Source organism: Rhynchophorus ferrugineus, unplaced genomic scaffold (assembly GCF_030347505.1).
Source record: "Rhynchophorus ferrugineus isolate W39M unplaced genomic scaffold, kcgeb_rfMv2 rfM2, whole genome shotgun sequence".
NCBI classification, from domain to species: Eukaryota; Metazoa; Arthropoda; class Insecta; order Coleoptera; family Curculionidae; genus Rhynchophorus; species Rhynchophorus ferrugineus.
This window is the reverse complement of record NW_027472581.1, coordinates 89,828,984-89,853,403: the sequence shown is the minus strand read 5'-3', so window position 1 is coordinate 89,853,403 and position 24,420 is coordinate 89,828,984. Positions and strand designations below refer to the sequence as shown.

At 33.2% G+C, this 24,420-nt stretch overlaps 1 protein-coding gene and 1 long non-coding RNA gene across 6 annotated transcripts in view; both read right to left on the bottom strand.

Moving 5' to 3' along the window:
• mub (poly(rC)-binding protein mub) overlaps nucleotides 1-24,420 on the bottom strand; it is a 435,856-nt gene that overhangs the window by 102,996 nt on the left and 308,440 nt on the right. The gene's annotated exons all lie outside the window — the stretch shown is intronic.
• On the bottom strand, nucleotides 22,261-23,413 carry LOC143191642 (uncharacterized). Its single transcript, XR_013004577.1, has 3 exons — nucleotides 23,339-23,413; nucleotides 22,584-22,697; nucleotides 22,261-22,400 (listed from the first exon to the last, which is right to left on the bottom strand). It is a non-coding gene; the product is annotated as an uncharacterized LOC143191642 (long non-coding RNA).

Here is a 24,420-nt window from a genome sequence, read left to right as displayed (position 1 = left end):
TGCTAGTTTATATAATCCCCTTCCCTTCTGTAATACCCAAATCGTTTCGTTACATTTCTTTCTCTTTTCTCATTACCAGCCAACAACAGCCACCTTTATACCAACTAGGGTTTATTTGGACTGGATCTACTCTTAACGTGTGCTTCGAACCACGGTCCACGGCATTGAGCTTATCAATTGGAGAGTGACCAACTTGGATTACGAAAAAATCCGGTCTTACCCACCCATGTTACGGCCATGATTGAGATGACTTTCCTTGTTGGATTTTGTACTCAAAATCTTAAGCCTTACGGGAAATGCCAATTATAAATAATCGCAAGCAGAAATTTACAACAATGCCCACTGCGGCAACCAGACTGCTTTATTTTTGTGATTGTAATTGTAAATGTCTAAAAAGACATGGCAACAGTGGAAAATACGACAAGGAACGAACCATCCCAGTCCGTAGTCCGTCAGTAACTGGGCTGGATAAGTCCGGATGTCTCCTGGGATGGTGTCTTAGTTGGTCACTGGCCAGTCGGTAGGCTTAATGCCGAAGACCGTGGTTCGGAGAACACGTTAAACTGTAGGTTCGGTCCAGATAAATCCTCGTTGGTAAAAAAGATGTCTCTCAAATATATGTAAAAAAATAAACTGCCTGTAGATTGTACAGAAAATTCCTGGAACCTATATTTGTTATATATTTAACAAGTCAATTGAAAAGTCCCCGGCCTACCATAGTAAAAGGTATTTTTTGGCAAAATTAGTTTTTTTTTATTCAACATAATTCCCTTCAAGGGTGATTCACTGATTATAGCGACCCTCCGACTTTTTGATACCACTTTTGTAGTACGATTTGCCCTTTGCCTCAAATTAGGCCTCAGTTTCGGCGATCACCTTTTCATTCGACGAAAATTTCTTCCCAGCGAGCATTCTTTTGAAATCTGAGAACAGGAAATAGTTGCTGGTGGCCAGATCTCGAGAATACGGTGGATGAGGAAGCAATTCGAAGCCCAATTCGTAGATTTTTGCCATCCTTTTCATTGACTTGTGACACGGTGCGTTGTCTTGGTGAAGCAGCAGACAGATTATTTTCAAATGCGGCCGTTTTTCAGCGATTTCGTCCTTCATCAGTCTAATAACGCCACCATGCCGTAGCTTTAAATCCACTGAGATTGGTCTGGATCCACTGGAAATGCCTCAGAATCATCAACTCGTCACTGTTTTTGGTCAAAAGTGAGCTCGCGAGGAATTTTTGGAAAAATTACTTTTTTTGATTCAACATAATTCCCTTCAAGGCTTATACACTGATTATAGCGACCCTCCAACTTTTCGATACCACTTTTGTAGTGCGATTTGTCCTTTGCTTCAAAATAGGCCTCAGTTTCGGCTATCACCTTTTCATTCGACGAAAATTTCTTCCCAGCGGGCATTCTTTTGAAATCTGAGAACAGGAAATAGTTGCTGGTTGCCAGATCTGGAGAATACGGTGGACGAGGAAGCAACTCGAAGCCCAATTCGTAGATTTTTGCTATCCTTTTCATTAACTTGTGACACGGTGCGTTGTCTTGGTGAAGCAGCAGACAGTTTATTTTCAAATGCGGCCGTTTTTCAGCGATTTCGTCCTTCATCAGTCTAATAACGCTATGTAATACTCGCTGTTGATGGTCCTTCCTTTTTCAAGTCAGTCAATAAAAATTATTCCATGCGCATCTCAAAATACAGACGCCATAACTTTGCCAGCCGACTGTTACGTTTTACCACGCTTTAGAGTGGGCTCATCGTGTGCACTCCACTCGGCTGACCGTCGATTGGACTTCGGAGTGAAATGATGGAGCCATGTTTCATCCATTGTCACATATCGACGCAAAAACTCGGGTTTATTACGCTTGATCATCTTCAAATACTGCTTCGAATCATCAACTCGTCGTTGTTTTTGGTCAAAACTGAGCTCGCGCGGCACCCACTTTACACAGAGCTTTCTCATACCCAAATACTCGTGAATGATATGATGTACACCTTCAGTTGATATCTTTAGAGTGTGTGCTATTTCATTAAATTTCAATTTATGGTCATTCAAAATCATTTTGTGGATTTTTTAAATGTTTTCGTCGGTAACAATCTGTTTTGGGCGTCCACTGCGTCACCGTCTTCGGTGGTCATTTCACCACGTTTAAACTTAGCATATCAATCCTTGATGGTTGGTTTTCCTGGGGCAGTGTCCGGAAACTCGGCATCAAGCTGAGTTTTTTCTTCAACTGTATTTTTCCCTTCAAAAAGCAACATTTTATCAGCACGCGAAATTCCTTTTAATCCATTTTTTTTACAATAACAAAAGTAAACAAAAGCATTACTCAAAATGCTATAATTCAGATAATAAGGATTCGACAGCTGAAAAATGTATACACGCATCTTTCGAAGGTTAGGGCTAACTAAAAACTTATGGATTTAATTCTAGTAGCGCCATCTATGTGTCAGGCCGGGGACTTTTCAATTTACTTCTTATTTGATTAATTGAATAAAATAAATCTTTTATTAAAATCGGCGTTATTAAAAAATCCCAGGGTAGGGACGTTAAAGAGCGACTCAATATAAAAACCGCAACAAAAAATTATAAATTTTTCTCGGTCGTGAGGGGGAGACACGGGAGGGAAAGCCAGCGTCCGCCGACGTAATAAACTTTCGCCGAATTTAATTACCTTTTATATTTTATTACGGGGGGTAACATCGAACGCCTTGTTCGATGTATATATATTTTTTCGAGGTATTTAAGAAAATATTGACTTAGACATGCGACAGTTCATAAAAAAAGTTTTAATCTGTGGCCGTTACGAGGCGGGCTGAAGGACAGGGAGGGGGGAAGGCGGAGTGGTGCTGTTAGAAATATTCCAGACATTTTTATATCGAGGGTGAGACGGGGAAGGGATATGATTCCGGGATCGCGTAATAATGGAAAATGAGGGAATGAACGAAAGAAAGAAGTCTTTATATTTTAAGATATTTGCACAGTAAAACTGTTAATAGCCGTCGTTTAAGCCAGCATAAAATTGTCAATAAATTATTGCTGTATTTGATTGTCACTTGAGATATGGTGTCGCGTTTGGGTTAGGTTACAAAAAGACCGAGTGATTGGTGCTTTTCTAATGTTATTTATCGGGGGCAAATCCCAGTTTTCATTAGATAATTAGATATTACTGTCTAAATCTATACTCAAGCTTATTTGCTCATATGGACTATTCAACTATGGGAACCACTAGCAAGTCTAATATGCTCCGTACTATGTTACAAATGAATTGATACAACGCTGTATTCCTCTAGAATCAATAACTGGTGTACTTTAACGTGTTTGTGTGAAATACTTCGTCGAACTGTCAGTGCATCCCAATGAACTCGCTAATTAACTAAATATGCGAAGTGACACTGAAGTGTTTTAACTAAAACGTCTCACACAATCCGATCTAATTATTGGACATGTATAGACTTTAGAATAAGACTAATTAATTAAAATAGTATTTTATATAGATCACTTATAGGAGATCTGGCTGGCCATGCTAGTATACTGTACTCAACTCGTTGATCAGGACCTTTCGGTAACATTTTTTGGACCAATTGATTATAGTACGGGAACATTTTCAGATCAGTTTTCAAAATTAGCCTTAAACTGCGTGCATAAATGTGTAACTGGGAACCACGTCTCCGAAATGATGTTTCTGGAGACTCTACAACACTATCGCCCACCAGAGTCACATTTTCAGTGGTACGAGACCGCTGTCTTCCAGAATGAAGTTTGCGATAACATGCGAATTGTGGTTTTGTGAGACACTGGACGATTAGGATATTTTTGACGCAATTGCCGCAATAATGTGGCAGTAATGGGACGATTAATTTCAATAAATATTGTCACTATTTCTGCTCGTTCTTGTGGCGTATACTTATCCATAATAAAATTGGACGTCTACACAATACTATGGTTAAATCGAAACTGATCTAAACGTCACATAACCAAGATGGCACGCAATCAAAGTCGCGGCAAAACTTTTGTCCTAGCTATTATATTCGTAATGGCAAGCTACATAAGAACCCAAAGGTAGAAATTCTCAATAAGGTTATCAAGGATCATGGTCACAGAATAAACAGGGACTTCATCAGCATATCAATATTGAGGTTCTCCTGCCTCTAGATAATGATGGCTTAGTCAGAGGATGGGAGAAAGCGAAACGTTTTAGAAGTTTAGTGAAGTTATTAATAAAACTCAATGCAATCTGTACTAAGTAAAGACTTTACATTACAATAAATACCTTTTTAAAGAGAAAAAATGAAAAAAGATCAGAATAAATTTTTTTAATAACATCTTTATTAGATACGCTTAGTACAATCTTAATTATAAATTAATTTGTTACTACATTTCATTTGTACTTGGATTAATTCACAAGCAAGACGAGTGCGAGAAAATACATCAATATGTATTCCTCAATTATAAAATTATAATAACTTATAACTGTAGTTTACAATAAAGGTATACACTTTATATAAGTTGGTATGGTTTGGTTCGCTTCAATCTCCTGACATCGTGCTCGCTGTCCAGCAGTTATATTGCTCCCACGTTAGTATGATCCATTTGATTTCCAGGCCATCGTGCAGTTCTTCGTTGGTTACGTAGCTATAAGCATTGGTAATCAAGCGAAGAACCTTGTTTTGACAGCATTGGTCCAAAATATCTTATAAATAAACCTCTTTGATTTTAGATCAAGTTGAGAGTATCTTCCGACTAACCAGTATAGTTGTTTTATTTTGGTTCTAATGTGTTTTGATTTTTGTCTAACATGATGTTTCCAATTTAATCTACCGTCAAGCTGGAGATCAGAATACATGGAGTAACACATGCTAATAACCGAGAAAACCTAAATTGCTTCATCTAAAGGTGAAGTGTTATTACCGACGGAGATTCCACCTTATTGTTTCCGAAAAACTCTTGTTTATGGCGTTATAAATCCGACCGTGATAGAAATCCATGAGCGTTTTTCTTGTCTATCTGTACACGTCCCGAAAACGACGTCCAAACATAGTAAATCACACCGAAGGAAGAAGAAAAAACGCACGGTTGCCCGGCTAGGAAATATTTCAGATTCAATCCTTCGATAAATAATATATTACGACCAAAATTTAATATTTCATTGGCGTATAAATCCCTAACTGCTAGCTACCGCAATGTACTTAAACCCGACCGGTTCAGAATAACATTTTGTGCAGCATATGATTGCAGCTTTATTACCCCCCGAAGGCAGACAGTAAAGAGGGCACCACCGTATTTTACCTATTAATATTATATTAACTAACAAAATTAAAATTGTACCGTAAATTTCAGGTACCTCAGTCGTGTCCCTACCGCGGTAACCGGTAACGTTTTACGATTGGGAATATCAAATACATGGAAAATCTTTTAGGAAATTGTTTAATTAAGAATATGGATATGATATGGACTTGCATTAAATTTATTGATCGTAAAACAGGGATGTCGTAGGATAGTATATTAATTAAATCGCTCGTATATCTTGTTATCCTAAAATATCTTTTACCTGATACTCGTATGTACATCCCTATTATATTTACTGTACGTAATATAATTATATATCCTTATTATATTTACTTATACTCTTATGCCATATGTATGTATAGTCTATCCAAAGTAGTTCTGAACATACGTCATCAATATGTTTAATGTATTGCCTGCCGAAATTTATTGTGGAATCAGACAATATTTTCCTTCTTATTTTATTCTAGTTAAAAAGAGACACAATGCTGTGTGATAAGTTCGAACATGTAACCGAACTACCCTGTCAAAGTCGTCCGGTTTCACGTATGCAAAATGCTTTAAAACAATAATGATAATAATAATTCGATAGTGAGCTTTAAATCAATAGTGATAAAGGTTATAAATCAGCTATGGTTGTTCTAACGCTTTGCTTGTTTTGATACATTTGAAATAACATACAGACAGAACACATAGACTCTCTAATCAGTTATGTCGGACAAGAACGAGATAACGGAGGCCCCTCTTATTACTAAAATTCGTTAGAGAAGAAAACATTTTTCTGTTAAATATTAAGTTACAACGGTTCTTATGTGTGTTACAGCTGCACTGAATATTGGTATGGGCACGGTCATTAAAATAACTCAAAAAATGAAAAATATAATCTTGGATTTACCGAAAAGAAACGCTCCTCATACGAAGCGGGTGACGAATCAAGATCAGCATGATGTTAACTCTATCAGAGATCAAATAAATGAAATGTATAAAAACAGTGAGTAGTTTTTTCAATATTAACATAATTTGATACAATTATTTCAGAGGAAACTGTCTGGAAAGTATCAATAGATAACAGGCCAAGTGAAAATTCCCCGGCCTGACACATAGATGGCGCTATTAGAATTAAATCCTTATGTTTTTTAGTTAGCCCTAACCCTCAAAAGATGCGTGTATCAATTTGACAGCTGTCGGATCATTAGTTTCTGAATTATAGCATTTTGAATGAAGCAACTTTTGTTATTGTGAAAACAATGGATAAAAATTTCGCGTGTTGATAAAATATTGCTTTTTGAAGGGAAAAAATACTTTCCGAAGTCCAAGCGACAGTCATCCGAGTGGATTTCACACGATGAACCCGCTCCATAGCGTGGGAAAACGTAACAGTCGGCTAGCAAGGTTAGGGCGACTGTATTTTGGGATGTGCATGGAATAATTTTCTTTGTCTACCTTGAAAAAGCAAGGACCATCAACAGCGACTATTACATAGCGTTATTGGAACGTTTCAAGGACGAAATTGCCGAAAACAGCCGCATTTGAAGAAAAAGAAAGTGCTGCTTCACCAAGACAATGCACCGTGTCACAAGTCAGTGAAAACCATGTCAAAAATCCATGAATGGGGCTTCGAATTGTTTCATCATCCACCGTATTCCCCATATCTGGTCCCCAGTGACTATTTCCTGTTCTCAGATCTCAAAAGTATGCTCGCTGGGAAGAAATGTTCGTCAAATGAAGAGGTGATCGCCGAAACTGAGGCCTATTTTGAAGCAAAGTACAAATCGTACTACAAAAATGGTATCGAAAAGTTGGATGGTCGCTATAATCAGTGTATCACCCTTGAAGGGAATAATTATGTTGAATAAAAAAAAACTAATTTTGCCAAAAATAATTTACTATGGTAGGCCAGGGACTTTTCAATTGACCCGTTAGCTTAGAGCTATCAGATATAATCTTTGGGGAATGTGGAAGATATCTTCGTACACTATTCGGTAATATAGGATTTAAATGGAGTAAAGATAACCTATGAAGAGGTCTAACGGAACTTCGAGACAGTGCCTTTAAAATAATACAGTTTTAAAAGCATACAATGAAATCACGGAAGGCTTATTATATCAATATGTGTATTTAGATGAGACATGGATATTTCACAATGGAACATTGGGCAAGATGACAATAAAAAGTCTTAAGATAGTAAAAGTTGATGGACAGAGGTAAGCGTTGTAATAACAATTCATTAGGTATTATTAGTCATAACATTTTTTAGCAATTCATTGCAGATATATTGTTCTTCATGATTGAAATACGAATGGTTAATAATGCCTTTGTTTTGGATGAACTCAATCCGACACATTGAAGAAGATATTGACAGAAGTTGAAATCGTGAACAAATGTTAGATGGATGGGAAATTATCAGCTTAATTATTTACTTTTATTAGATTTTCTGAATGTGGGATTACGATTCAATGCTGACAATTTCCAAGACCGGGTAATGAGAGTAGAAACAACTAAAGGTGATAATTAATATACGATATCTGTAGGAAGTTATATTGTATAGTGTGAACGATTTATGTACATAGATATGTATGTAACTGCTTTGTAGATATGGTAAATGTATTACGGAGAATTCATTCAAGTGAATCATTTTATCGAGAATAGTGTACATAGGTTTTAACAGAAGAAACAAAAAATACAGTGATATCAAAATACCTTGACAATAAAACACACTACCGAAGGAAACAAGAACTAAACTTAAAAAGGAAGATATGCCCTCTAATGAAAGTAAAATGTTTTACTTGGATATAAAATTATTAGGTGGATTAGGCCTACAGGAGATACCACTACATAAAAGAGCGCCTCATGGGTGGTGTGGAAAAGAGTACAATGTAAATATGATAAAACAACTCTAACCTATAAATTATTGCGACTATATAATTAATTGTAGTTTAAGTCCTTCGATAATATATCCATTAGGTGTACTATAATGATAAAATAAATTTTATTAGATAACATATTTGTTTCATTGTTTTATTTATATTAGAAGTTTGTTATGTTAGTGTAAAAATGAACTAAAACTCAAAAAACGTCATCAATTAAGATGGTGAACCTTAATGTTTTAAATAAAGTTCGTACTGTTACCCTAAAATCACTACATATTGTAAATTAAGAGAAGGACGTGACATATTGGCAGTTATCGTTTGAAGAATAGTATTATTTAGAAAACATATAGTTTTGCCAAAAATGGAGTTATAATTCCGAAGATATAGAAGGAAAATAAGTATTGATAAGAAATTTCAATATTTATAAAAAAGTCGTTCAAATTGAATATTATCGAATTGAAGCTGGAGATAGAGTAAAATAATAAAACAAATCTACCAAAAAACTATGATTTACACATGGAAGAATCAATCATAAAAGTCATGTAAAACAGGGCAATAAATATATCGAATTCGGCTGGAGTTCGGACAATGCAGGGCTTCGTGTGTTGTCTCTAATGTAATTTCGCTTTACTTCTGGATAAAAAATAACGTGTATTGAAAAAGTTGGACGTTCGGAATGGCCGGCAACCGAATAAAACATTTATTTACAGTTCAGTTGAGGTTCCACCAAAGGGCGAATGTTAAATAAAAATCTCCAATTTTGACGGAATACTAGTTTATTATTTAGATTTATGTGTTTCAGTGGATTGCGTTGGAAATATTTTGTTATATTGTTAAACTGTCACTCAAGTGTTGCTGTGCTGTCTAGTTAATAGATAAACTGATTGGATTGATTTTATAATTATTAGGCATTAGAAGAAAAAATCAACTTGAGAGATCGGATACAGATCTAAGTACAACTAAAATTTGAGATGGAGAAGTTGTTTTAAGAATATTCAGACTTCAGAGAAAACTAAAACAAAAGAAATCCTAAAACTAACGACTGAAAAAAAAAGAGCGATGAAGTAATGCAGATAAAATAATTCAGCAAGATAGAATTAAGCTGAATATCCCAATTGAGACATTAAAATTAGTGGCACTTAGTGGCATTTCTCCATAAACTTCTGCTAATTATACTAGTGGAGAAGGCTACAATCCTATACAGTAGATGACGTTAAGCCATTATCCCCATTACCCGGACAGAATGAAAATTCCATTTGACACTTATTACAAAGATAATATTAAAGGAACATTCAAGAAAAGCACTAATTAACATCATCAACGTTTATTCAGACTACAATATGTACTACAACTATGGAAGATGATGCAATCGTAATTCCCAAACCAGAGAAGTCACCTTATGAAACATCATCTTGACGGCTATTGCAATTGCCGACACCAATAGAATAATCAGAAAAGATAAATAATTAGAGACCAATAAAAGAATCAAGCACAAGTGAGTGTATCTTGGCATGATCCTTGATGTTAAACTCAGGTGGAAGCTGCATATTTACAAAATATGAAGAACATAACTGCCAACAAGTTATGAAACCAGTGTGGTTGGATTAGCCAAAAGATACCCCGAGGTATTGTTGACGCTTTATGTTACATTTATAACGACAATCTGCATAAGAACGTGAAGGCAGAAACTGTCCTTAACGTTATCAAGAACTATGCTTCATCACCACATCAGAAAGAGTTAGAAGATTAAAGAGAGTAAAATCATTTTGTCTAATTAAGTAAAGTTATTAGTAATAGTGTACACAGATGTTAAGCCCAAGGTATCTACAGTAGAATAAGTAATTTGTAATTTTCCGCCGTAGCAAATTAAGATAATTCCTAAGTGTTATTTACTAAATTTCTATAATAAACAATCAAAAAAAAAAAAGAAAAAGTTATTAAACTGTGTAGATCAGACTCAAAACCAAAGAGTACTGTTTAGTGGCAATATACTTCGAATTTGATTTAAGACCAAAGACATTGGTTTAGAGTCAATTATAGAGACTATTTGAACTTATGAGTGGTATAACAGTTCAAATGAAAAGTCCCCGGCATACCATGTATAATACATTTTTTGGCAAAATTAGTTTTTTTGTTCGCGACCCTTCAACTTTTCGATACTATTTTTGCAGTATGACTTGTTCTTTGCTCCAAATAGGCTTCATCGATCACCTCTTCATTCGACGAAAATTTCTTCCCAGCGAGCACTGCTTTGAGATCTGAGAACAGAAAATAGTCTCTGGGGGCTGGATCTGGAGAATACGGTGGATGAGAAAGCAATTTGAAGCCCAATTCATGGATTTTTGACACGGTGCATTTTCTTGGTGAAGCAGCGCTTTCTTTTTCTTTTTTCAAAGATTTGGTCCTTCAAACGGTCCAACGACGTTATGTAATAGTCGCTGTTGATGGTTCTTTCTTTTTCAAGGTAGTCAATAAAAATTATTCCATGCGCTTTCCAAAATACAGACGCCATATTCTTGTCAGCCGACGGTTGCGTTTTCCCACGCTTTGGAGTGGGTTCATCGTATGCAGTCCATTCGGATGACTATCGATTGGACTTTGGAGTGAAATGATGGAGTCATGTTTCATCTATTGTCACATATCGACGCCAAAAATCGGGTTTATTATATTTGATCATCCTCAAATACCGCTCCGAATCGTCGTTGTTTTTGGTCAAAAGTGAGCTCGCGCGGCAACCACTTTGCACAGAGCTTACTCATACCCAAATATTCGTGAATTATATGATGTACACGTTCAGTCGATATTTTTAGAGTGTGTGTCTATTTCAATCAATTTCAATTTATGGTCATTCAAAATCATTCTTTGGACTTTTTTAATGTTTTCGTCGGTAACAACCTCTTTTGGGCGTCCACTGCGTTCACTATCTTCTGTGCTCATTTCACCACATCTAAACTTAGCATACCAATCCTTGATGGTTGATTTTCCTGGGGCAGTGTCCGAAAACTCGGCATCAAGCCAAGTTTTTGCTTCAACTGTATGTTTTCCTTTCAAAAAGCAATATTTTGTCAACACGCGAAATTCCTTTTTATCCATTTTTTTACAATAACAAAAGTTGTTTCACTCAAAATGCTATAATTCACAAACTGATGATCCGACAGCTGTCAAATTTATACACGCATCTTTGGAGGGTTAGGGCTAACTAAAAAACGTATGGATTTAATTCCAGTAGCGCCATCTATGTGTCAGGCCTGGGAATTTGAATTGACCTGTTAAATGGAATTGTCCTAAGACATCAAACCGAGTAGTACTCCGATACTAGCAAAATAGTGTGCTTCATTTAATTATCAATATTTATCGTTAATAACCAACGAAATATTGCACTATGATGTTAAAATCAAAGAGATCTCTGAAACTCTCAAAGATTTTGTTTTAAAACATGAGTTTAATCCATTTTATATTTCTAATATCAGGCATAAGTCAGTTTTCGTCTACGACGGTGTGATAATGCCTTTCGGCTAATTCTATAAAGTATTTCATTCTTATTGAACGTCAACTGTCAGCTGTCAATTTTTTTAACGTACAAATGACGGTGATTTTAAATATTTTGTAAAATTTGTGATCACCTCAAAATATTAATATTAGTTTTAATATGTAATTTATCCAGTATAGCGAAACTTTGTTTTTAGCCAACAACACACATCCAGCCAAAACAATACCGAGTTTACCTGTCCAATAACTGAACAGCCAACTTATAATGCACTTTATAGATTGTTTGATAGAATTTTAATTAATAGACAATAAAGCCGAGTGCAAAATTGAAGTTCAAAAAGCAGAGCAAGCTTTCAGACTAAGCACGTTGTTTAATAATCTATGGGTACCTGATTAATTATTTATCCGCTAAATGACAAAAGTTCTGGAGTTCATTTTATTCTCGCATTAGACTGGTGAAATATCCGAATAGAAAACTTTCAATATAAATAATTTTTGCCTTAAGTGCCGTCCTTTTAACTTTATATTTATGCAGTAATATATATAAAATAAGAAATACGTAATAATGCCAGTTTACAAATATCGAAAGTTTTTTAATTTACAATTGGCTCAGTTAATTTTTTCGTTTTAGATCAGCTCTATCAGCTCTTTGTTAAATTTTGTCTTATTAAATATTTTTTTTGAACCAAAACGTTTTAAAATGATAACAAGTATAAAAAATATCGATATTTTACGAAAAATATACCGATATTTTTAAGAATAAAAATAAAAATAATGAGATATTAGCTTAAAAATGTATATTTTAACTAAATATTTTAAAGAGTAGTGATATTGGTGGATGATTAAGTACTAAAAATCCACGTATTCGCAATAAGTACCAATTTAAAAAATTTTATTTAATTAATTTTGAAAAATTATCGAAAAATATCGGCTAAAGAAATATCGATTAATATCGATATAATTTTTGCATCCCTACTACCCGCTATATATTTTTTGTTATACTTATATTTATTTATCTCGTTTTTTAAAGGTGAATTTAGAAAGATTTCTCTGTCTGGCTTATCTGAAGAGTGGCCCGTTGATTCTATTGTTATACAGAGTTCGGTGATTTTGTTGATTGCTTAGCGACGATTTTTTGAAAATGTTGTTATTTTCACTGGTGAATGACTAGACAATAGATCAACGTTATGATTCTGTTTTTGTTTCTATCTGATGACTAATATGTGGATTCAAAAATTATGCTGTAGAGTTTTTGTATTCATTGCTGTGATTAATCGTTTACCATCTTAGAAGATATTCGATCTTAACGAGCCTAGTTACTAGAGTGATTCGGTTCATTTTCCTTTTCGGATTTCGAACTGTTCTATTTTGAACGATCACAATCAAAAATTTATGACCATATCCCAGCAGGATTCGAACCCGCGACTATCGAAATAATGGGGGGCCATCGTGTCACCTTAACCACTGCACCAATCAACCAGGCAAAATATGGTAAACATTTAAAAACTATTTATTAAAAAAAAAAAGAAATGACACGCGACTGTACAGACAATAATACGGGTTCAATCCCAATCACTACATAGTATAAAACAAAGTCGCCTTTTCTGTCCCTATATCCCTATGTGCGCTTAAATCTTTAAAACTACGCAACGGATTTTGATGCGGTTTTTTTCAATAGATAGAGTGATTCAAGAGGAAGGTTTATATGTATAATACATGCATAATATACTAAGGCAACATTGCTAATTTTAGAGGTTTCTAACGTGATGTCGTAAATTAACCTATTTTTTAGGCTTATTTAGCAATTAGCAAAAACGCTACCTAACCCTACGAGTTAGATCAAATTAATGTACTACAGTATTGTACACCATAAAAAGGCCTACAAAAAAGTCCGCGATGGTATATGTTTATCTTTTAGGGATAACCCACATTAACCATTTTTATTGTTTACTTTTAACGTGAGAAAATGGCTTATTTACGAAGCTATTTTAAGCAATACGGCATTAATCCTTATCGAATTAAGTACCTTAAATACAGTGTGCAATTAATATAGATCAATATGGTTCCTTACAGCATGTAAATTAAACAAATATCTTCGGAGATATTACAAATTTAAAATTTGCGTTTAAAAATGTGTAATGTAATAAAAATTGTATGAATTTAGATATTCCAAAGATAGCAGGAAATCTTCATCGTAAGTATAGGGGAAGAGGAATTGTTTTACTCCAAATTTAATGCGTGCAGGCCAAGGGCAGTAATGAATGAACCAAAAATACTGGATCGATTTTAATCATGTTTTCATTGAGTGACATAGGCATATATATTTTATGCCCGTGCAAAGTCGGAGCGGGCCGCTATGTTTTTATATACAACGTTCATATTTTTTCTGTAGTGTATTTAATTTAGTATCAGCATTGCACCCCTGCGAAGCCGGGGCGGGTCGCTAGTTTATTATAAACGAGACCCTTATAATGTAAATATAATATAATATTCTTAACACAATTACTATCCATTATGTTGAGAAAAGTACAGAGATAGGGCTGAAATTTGAATTGAGTGTAGAAATTGTCTAAGGCACCTAGCCTGCATGAATCACCAAAAGAGTGACATGCTGACTTGTGTAAGTATTTGAAAAATCATCACCAGATACCACACCAACTTCTTACAATATCCAGTGCCATATTAGTCACGTTATGTAACATATATACATCGTACTTTCGTCATCAAACACAACATAAACATGGAATATTATTGGCATTCAATAATTAGTTTAAAAAGTGAAGCAAAATCATCCAACTTAACATTTTCTGTATAATTGGTAGTTAAGAGATTTATGTCCTTTCTTCCCGCTGAGTTAAATACTATTATTACAAGTTTTTACTTCGTCACGTTTACGACCTGGGAGAATAGCAAATGGATTACGGCCTGCCTCTAAACATAGTTCTTTACGACTTTTTTAATTGATCTGCTTGTATTAGCAATTTTATTGGAAAAAAGACGAAAAGTCTTTGTTTCGAGCAAGTTAAAAAGTAGAGCCGTAAAAAGTTTGAGACGAATTTCCAATGAAATTCCTTTCCTGCAGCAAATTGTAACTACATTTTAAGCTTCTCTTATAAATGGATTCGATTAACTATACTGTCAGAATCAGAGATGTTGGAATTGTTCATAAATGTAGAATAACATTTCGTTACTTTAATGGTTAAAAGTTTCAGTTCATTGTAAAAAAAAACAATGTCAATGTCAATTCTCATAATAACTTTTCATTGCAACTTTTAATCATCAAGGAAAATGCAAACACTTACACAGGTCAGTATGTCACTCTTTTGGTGGTTCATGCAGGCTAGGTGCCTTAGACTTACAATTTCTACACTCAATTCAAATTTCAGCTCCATCTCTGTACTTTTCTCAACATAATGGATAGTAATTTTGTTAAGAATATTTATTTTTCTTATTGTGTTTAGATGTGGCATATTTTCTAATATTATGTTTCTTCTTTGGCTTGATATTGGCTTCCAAGTTCATCTTCGCTTTTTTAATTTTCTTAGATTTTTGGTCGATTTCTTTTCATTTGTGTTTCAACTTATTTTAAATGACTGTAGCGACCGCACGACTCTTTAGGCCACCACGCATTCACCTACAGCAAGTTCAAAGGTTGGCAAGGCTGGTGGATTGGTACCATGCGGTTTCCGTTTATAAAAGACCACCGTGACGACGTCTCGCTCTCTTTTCTTTTGTCTACCCGCTTGTAACAGTACCACTTCCACAGCGCTACCGTACTTCCTTTACCTTAAACTAATATCCTATTCATTCCCCCGTCGACCATATGTATCATTTGATGTCGTAATAAAGAAAGTTTTATTCAACCAGTGTTTTAAGTTATCGTGCAAATTCCTTTCTCAAAATAGTTGTGAGTGTTCGGACAAACAATCGCATCGACAGCCACACATTCCAACCGATCAAACGAACATTTCTACATGACTACATAAGTAGTTTAATTTTATTTTAATTTTTGGAATACATACTTTTTTAAATATATTTTAGAGCCTCCTTTTACCAACTAAGGGTTTATCGGGATTGGGCCTACAGTTTAACTTGGGCTCCGAACCACGCTCATCAGAATTAAGCCTACCGACTGGCGAGTGACCAACTTGAAAAATCCTCCCAGAAGACATCCGGTCTTGCCCAGCCTGGTTACTGGCGTGACTGTGATCATTTTCCTTGTTGGATTTTACACTCTTGCCTAGGACAATCACAAATTTGAAACAAGGGTACAGTAGTAATTAAACAAAGTACAACGGAACAGTAGTAATAAATTAATTTGTAAGTTCAGATTGTTCTAAGCATATCTAAAGTAAGATTTCATTAATTTAAAAAATCCAGTATGCTGGCTTTTTCGTCTCGTGTCTAAATGTGAGTAATATGGGCCTCGTGAGTATTCAGAATGTTGTAGAGAGCTAATGGCGGAATAATTTGTGGTATATGATTTTTCAAATTTTATCCAGTGAATCAGAAATATTAGTATACTTCAGCAATATTAGGAATATTAGGAATCTGAACTTGTGCTTCTGCTAAATCCGTCGACTCAGATGCAAAACATTTTTGTGCAACAGTTGTTACAGATGCAGTTTGATGGCTTCGTCTGCAATGTCTCTTTCGACAAATAGGTTGATGGTGGGATATATTACACTGACCCTGAATGCTGAAGCTGCGTTACTTACATTAGTAACATTTTTGAAGCCTTTTTAGAAAATCGAAGGCACTTGATATTAGCCAGTAGATCTACTAGGATGCTATGCCATCCACTTATCAGCTTCAATTGTATACTGATTTTTAACAGATGTGCCATTAAAGTGCGTTAGTGGTAAACATTAAAACATTTTGCTGTGCTTTGATGTGGTAAATATATGTACCTGAACACCGCGGAGACGTATTCCAGTATACTTGCTTCAACCAGCTAAAATTAAAAAAAAATACGAGTATGACTTATCTTACATAAAAAACGTAAATTCTCATAAAATGTTAATTAGTTTCATCTGTGCCCAGTTACTTTATTTGCACATTTAAATTTATTGTAATGCTTTTACCATGTAAATGAATTTCAAGTAGACAAACAAGAGACATAAAAAATTATTGCTTATACTAATTGTAAAATAATATTGTGAGTTGTGACGTTATACACTTGTTTAGTAGTTAAATGTGAACTAAATACCACAGATTTCGACCAGTTATGAACTGTATCATTCGCAGGATGTTTACTGCGTACATTTACCTGCTGACTACGGTTACTTCACATGACTTTACCTCTCATTCAAAGGTGAGTCAAAGGTTTAGAAGACAAAACTGGAAAAAGGATGTACTGCTACAACATTTAATTGGCACAAGAAGTTTCAGGAAGTTAATCAGAATAACAGATGTCCAATATTAATATTTCTATTTTTAATTGTTGTAGAGTTAGTCAGAAACTTTTGAGAGTACAGTAGGTGGTGATAATTGTTCTATTTTAAGAACTTTAGAATCATTGATAAATCGTGATCATTTCGGCCATCTTCCAAATATCTGTGGGATATAATTATTTCAAGACATTCCATTAATAATAATGTTATTAATATTATGCACTTTTCTAGTAGTTTTGCAGTGGTATTAGGCTTATGAGATTTTATTTTTTTTTAATTTAAGCTTTACCATTGTGAAAATCAACGTGTTTTTTTTCAAAGTATTGATCATCGATAGCCTTGTTTTTCGAGTACCACTTTTCTACTACATTACTACTTTTCTCCAACTTTTAGGCAATTTGCGAATTTCATCTCCAAAGAACAATGCATCTTTTGAGCCTATTCTGCATTTTTGGTATCTCTTCATAAGAAGCGAAGCACTACTTAGACAGGTCACGACTAAAATGTAGGAACAAGTAATAATCAGAAGTAGCAAGGTCAGGAGAATGCGACGGGTGAGGTGGTATTTACCATTTTAATGTTTCGAAGTAAGTTTTCATCGGTTTTGCAATATGTGGTCGGGAGTTATAATGTTGAAGAATAACATTGTTTTGTCTTTGTTTGTATCCCAGCTTTTTTTTGCATAATGCTTGGCTCATTAGTTGTAATATATAGCGATTCTTATTGATGGGCTCATTGAAAAAGGCCTTCATATCTTTGTCTTAAAATTTTTTTGGGTGTTTAGAAGGCTTTTTGTCTTTGTTGTTAAAAATCACCACTTTTAGTATGTCGAAAACAATATTCACATTTTAAAATCGACAGAGCATGATTACTATAAGATTCACACAGCATTTGATGATATTTAGCGGCATTTTTCTTCAAACTGAGATAAAAATTAAACTTCCCGCTAATGTGATTTACTCAGAAAAAATTCAAACAGCTTCATTTTTGTTCACACTTCGATGAAGTGACACATATTGGAAAGTGTATCATTGAAGCTTAAACATGAAGTTGGTTACAAATTCCCATGTATATAAAACCTTTAATAATAATTTATAGACCCGATATTTTCGTCGCAGTAGTTTTGTCCTATATATTTAGATTTAATATTCTGTGGCATTAACCGAATAAATTATAAAAAAATATATTTTGTTACAATTTAACTTGAACCAATAACATTTTATGAACATTTAAAACATTCATCACTCTAGTACTACGGGCTATAGCCGACCAACGATAAAGGGAACTTTATCCCTTTTTTATAACTTTCCAAGACAATATCCGGAGGCTTCAGAAATTCTACAAAATAATATTGGCGTAATATTTAGCACTAAAAGTCAAGTAACGTCGCCTACCTTCGTATTTTCCTTTTAATTAGTAGTTAAAAGATTTACGTCCCTTCATTTCTTTGAGTTAATTACTATTATTCCAACTTTTTGCCCGGCCTCTTTTACGAGTTCGCACGACACAAAAGGGACTTTCCGCCATGTCATTCCAGATTGTTTTTTACGATATTATCAAGAAAGAATGTAGGAACATTTTATTTGAGATCGTAAATTAGGAGAGAACAATTAGCGGGCTTATCTTTTTTATTTAAATTCTCGGTTTACACAATAGTTTCTTGTTGTTACTAATTACTGACCAGGCGTTAGAAGAACAGTATCTTAGAAAGAGACAAAGTGGTAGAGGGTATTGTTATTTTTGAATGTAAGGTTCCACATTAAGTTAATTATTTTGATAATTCATGCGTTCACGTTTTTTTGAAGGAGAGAAACATATAGTGCAAATGAAGTACAATTTATTTTCTTTATTCTTGGCGTAAATTAATAAAGACAGAGACAAAGAGAGTTTGTTTATTTACATGAATAATATAAAAATATATAATATAAGAAATGTTATGGTAAACAGCTATCTGGTTTAGCTAATATTGATTCCGTGATCGGATCCTACTGATGATTATAACACGACATATAAGAATTCTATTGCCTTCCATTCGTGATACTTTTTCTTTCTTCTTAATTATAATTAAATCTTGAGTAGTTTGCGTAATTCTGCATTTTTTTACTGACTCTGATGTTCTGTTCATAGTTCTTTAATTCTTTAATTCTTTGGAAACCTCGTGCCAATTCTGTTCTTACTGTTCTTTTGTTCTAAATTCTATCTAAGTCTGTGTTAATCTGGCTGAGAAGGTTGGTTCAAGAAAACCCTTTTCGCATCCCGATTGGTTCAGAATATCGGGGTAGGAAAGACTCTTCCAGCTAGGAACTTCTCACTCTGATGAAACACGTGCGTCACGGATCCTTAAAATTGCTCGAGCCTTTCTGGCTTTCTTGAAGTTTATGGTTATAGTTAATATAAGGGGTCTTCTACCAGGTCTAATTGATAACACGCTTCACACATCAACATCAATACACATCGTCTAGTCCCGGTACCTGAGCCCCCATCATCCAGAACACTCGACGAGCCAATGAGGCATAATTTTATAGCTATACTAGACATTCGATTCAATGTTATATTTTAATTATCTAAAGTGATAACTATTTTCCTGTGTCACAAATATTACAAAAAAAACCATTAAATAAATTTTTTTTATAACATCTTTATTAGATACGCTTAGTACAATCTTAATTATTATTATTACAATTAATTTATTACTACTTTTCCTATGTGCTTGGATTAATTAACAAGCAAGACGAGTACGAGAAAATACATCAGTATGTATTCCTCAATTATAAAATTATAATTATTTATTAATTATTAACTTATAGCTATAGTTTACACTAATAATACACACTAAATGTTCACACAAGTTCGTATGGTTTTGTTCGTTTCAATCTCCTGACATCCTGTGCGCTGTCCAGCAGTTGTATTGCTTCCACGTTAGAATGATTTAGCAATCTTCTTTCTGCACAACTTCGCAAATCCATTTGATTTCCAGGTCATCGTGCAGTTCTTCATTGGTTACATAGCGATAGGCATTGGTAATCAATCGAAGAATCTTGTTTTGACAGCGCTGTATGACTAACTGATTTGCATTTTTAGTGCAACCTCATATTTGCACCCCATAGGTCCAAATTGGCTTTATAATTGTATTATAGATCAACCTCTTTGATTTTAGATCAAGTTGAGAGTATCTTCCGACTAACCAGTATAGTTGTTTTATTTTGGTTCTAATGTGTTTTGCTTTTTGTCTAACGTGATGCTTCCAATTTAATCTACCGTCAAGATGGATTCCAAGGTATTTTGCTGATTCTGCTTGAGGAATCGGGCATCCATTGAGTGATATAATTAAGTTTTTATTATTTCTCCTTAATGCAAAATTAACGTGGACAGATTTGGAGCTATTAAGTTGAATTTTCCAATCTTTTGTCCATTTGTAGATTTTGTTGACTGCCACTTGCACTTTTTCTATTGCCCTAGGCAGAGATATATCTTTTGCCATAATTAAATAAATTAGAATGATAAACGACAAAAAAGAAAAAACATTGGTTATCTATTCTGATCTGTATTTTGATCAGCGATATCCATTGGTGAAAATACGAAGTATAAATGCAAAAAATTGTCAATCAACCTAACCCATTTGTTAATATTGATGGTTTTAACATTTATCTACAAAAAGGAATATTTCTCTATTTAGTATTACCGAGATATTTAATATGGATGCTATTCATGGATCGCTTTGGTGTTTCAAATACTTTTTAAATCTTATGGTAATATTACTTCGTCTTATCCCAATTTTGGTTAATAGTTAAAACGATGTAAAAGTGGATATTTCTATGTCAATGATAAAGGACGCCTTGGAAGTTCAAAACCGTTTAAATACAATGAATTGCAAAACCTGAACGAAAATCCATCTTAAAGAATACAAAGAACTTTAAGCCAGCTTAGCAGTTGATGAATATAATTTTCCAGATATGTTATGGAACTATGGACTAAAATGCTTTATTCGACACAGTATTCTCGTGTTATCAAAAGTACGATAAACTATTTGGACTAATATATATTGAGTTATTCACCAATGTAGGCTTTTTGAACTTAAAATGTGATCAGAATGCACACAAGCATCTTATATTTTGTTAGATTGCAAAAATAAAAAATACTCCAAATGTAATAGTTGGCAAATTTTTCATAATTTTTTTGTTTCTATTAAAAAATTGCTCCCAGTTGGTCCAAAACTGTCCGACTAAGCTTCAATAATGTTTCCTCGGTGACGTATCAAGGATAAGCCTGAGCCTGTAGGAAACAATTTTCCGGCTGCAATCTTCTTCCGCCAAATTGACTTCTTGAGTGACTTCTGACTTTAATGGTATCTCTGTTTAAAGTGACCTAAAAGCTTTTAAATTTTATTATTAAAAATTAAGCTATTTTACCTTTTCCTTATAATTTTCTTTATGGATTTATGCTTATAAGTATTTGCGGTGAAATTTTACTGTATAGGCTGATGTTCCTTATTTAGTAAACTTTACTTATACTACATATATTTTTCTTTTTTTCTGTTAAATTCTCAGTGTTCAATGATTCTTTCACTATTTAAAAATATATTTGACTTTACAGTAATTTTTAATTATTATTTTATACATACATGCAAGTCTATAATAATTTATATTTTTTACCAATGGTGTTTCCTACTCTTTTCATTGTTTTACTTGTAATTATTAAGTTAAAATATCTTCGACTTATGTCAGTTCTAATGGAAAATGTGCTTTTATGAGAAGCAGTAAACTCATACAAAAGTATATTTAAGTTATGAAATGTATAAAGATTAGAAACAAAACTTTTAATTTACCCGTAAATTTTCCATTTTAAAATAAAGAGTAGTGCCATATTGTGTAAAGACGTCACAAGTCATATTTTAAAAGGCACCAATGGACTTTAAACCAGTCACCAATGCCTGTTAAAAATATTTTAAGATTCCATAACTTGATAAATAATTATTAACCTGATAAGAGGTAACCTTCATATATAAAATAGATAATAATAAATACAATTCAACATATTTATAACATACTTATGTATATCATTCATTTCTGTAAAAATATTTACATATATTATTTATTTTAAAATAGTTAAAAAGTTTATATTGATTGTGATTGTTTATATGATTGATTTATCCGGAAATGAAGAAAATAATCTTAAATTGAACAAAACATAACCAAATGTGATGTATTTGACCTAATAATTAAAGAAAATGTTATTATATATATAGAAAAAGAATACGTAGTGCCACGGATAATGAAAAATGATACAAGGAAACACTTAAATAGGAAATATTAATCCACATGTATCCATATTCACCAGACATTGTATCTCTGAGTATATCTAAAAATGAGAAAAAATATTAATTAGAAATTAAGTGTACAAAGTTAATATGCATAATATTTAATAATAATATATATTTACTTATAGTCTCATAATGTATAAAATTATTTATTTGAATTTTTAACAAGATAACCGTCTGAACTGCTCTCCATTACTTTTATGTTTATTTTTGTAACATCCTACCTGTTTGACCAACACCTCCCTTGTGGCAAAATCCTCTTTGGAGTAAACAACTTTCCATAACTCATAAGATGGCTTTTGACCGAAGTTTCGGCTTATTATAAATATGTTGCAAACCTTGAAATAACAACGAGATAGATGTTAACCTCGCCTAAAGATATTTTAGCGATATGAAGGGTCTTTGAAATCTAAATGATTTTATTTTATATATAATATATAAATATATATATATATATATATATATATATATATATATATATATATATATATTATATTCAAACATGAAAATTTTGAATTTTGTAAATTCATAGATATTCATTTATTTACGAGGATTTTTTTTAGTTCATTAGATTCATTTAATTAAATTGGTGGTCAATTAATTTGGATGAAAATAGTTTAAAATTGAAAGGAACTGACGCAAAGCTTTCTAGATCTCTACATTCCAAACAAAAGTCTGTTGTTCTACCAAAATCAAGTTGTGATGGGAATGGGTTTGACTAGACATGAATGGGTAGAATTTAGTTGCTTTCAAACCATATTGTCAGGATACGATGATGACTTTCAAATAGCTTAGCATATGGCTGCAGAAATTAGGCAATAATTTGTACTAAAGATTGAACGTGCTTTTATAATAATTCAATCACATTTTTGTTTCTGCAAGTTATACGAGTCAACCTAAATAAACAAATACAGATAGCTAACTAAATATCTGGGAATGTATTTTGATCGACGTTTGATAAGACGATTTGTCAAATTACCTGAATTAGGAAGCGGACCCCATCGTTATTTTCAAGCATTGTGTCTTTATTCCTCTTCTTCCTAATGCACCTTTCCTTGGCCTTCCTATTGTAATACTTAATAAAATAGCTGTGTATTTTATTGAGTAAATATCTAACACTCAAAAGAGAAAAAATAAAAAAAAAATAAAAAAAAACTGAACCGACTTCAAAAACGAAATAAGGAACTCGCTAAAAACTAAAAAATAATCTTAGATAATTAATATAAAAAAAAATGTTTTAACATAAAATATGTAAATGATAATCGTTGTAATAACTAATTAAAATTAAACAAAAACCTTATTTAACATATCTACTACGCGTATTTTATATTCTACTATATACACGTAATTTAGCTTAATTGCTACATAAACCAATTTATCTATTTAAAATATTATATAGAACTAGTAACTGATCAGTTTTTTTTTGGTGTAGTATATGACTCCGATAAATTATCGAAAAAGCTACTCCATAGGTTCAAAATTATACCATTTTACATCTGGTGGTGCAAAATTATGCTTTCCATCAGATTTTCGAATTTGCTTACTTTTTCTTATCCATATTCATCTAAACAATAGGCGCTGCTGATTGGGTTAAACTGATTATATTCAACAAGTGGGACAGATCCATCAGTGTTTTGTAATTGTATTCAATCATCAACAAATGATTCATTATATTCAGATAGTTCATATTTTTCAGAACAGAATAGTTTCATTCTTATATTACTCTAGTCTGTATCATTCATTCGTTTCATTCGCACTTCTTTTGCCGCTCATATCAATTTATAAAACTGATAGGTAGGTTCATCTTTTTAGATCAAGTCGATCAAACCCTGATGATTTAGAGAGTTATTTTTAAATGCTGGGCATCATAACTGGCATCAGTAAGTATCTAATTCATACCTAATCAATCATAGTGTAACATATTTCAAGGTTCTTTTAATCTATTCTATTGATAGAGGATGTGGGAATAGAACTTAATAACAAAACATACTATTAGTGGTAAATATATTGGAACTTTTAACTGATCAGTTTTTTTAAGGTGTACTATATGACTCCGATAAA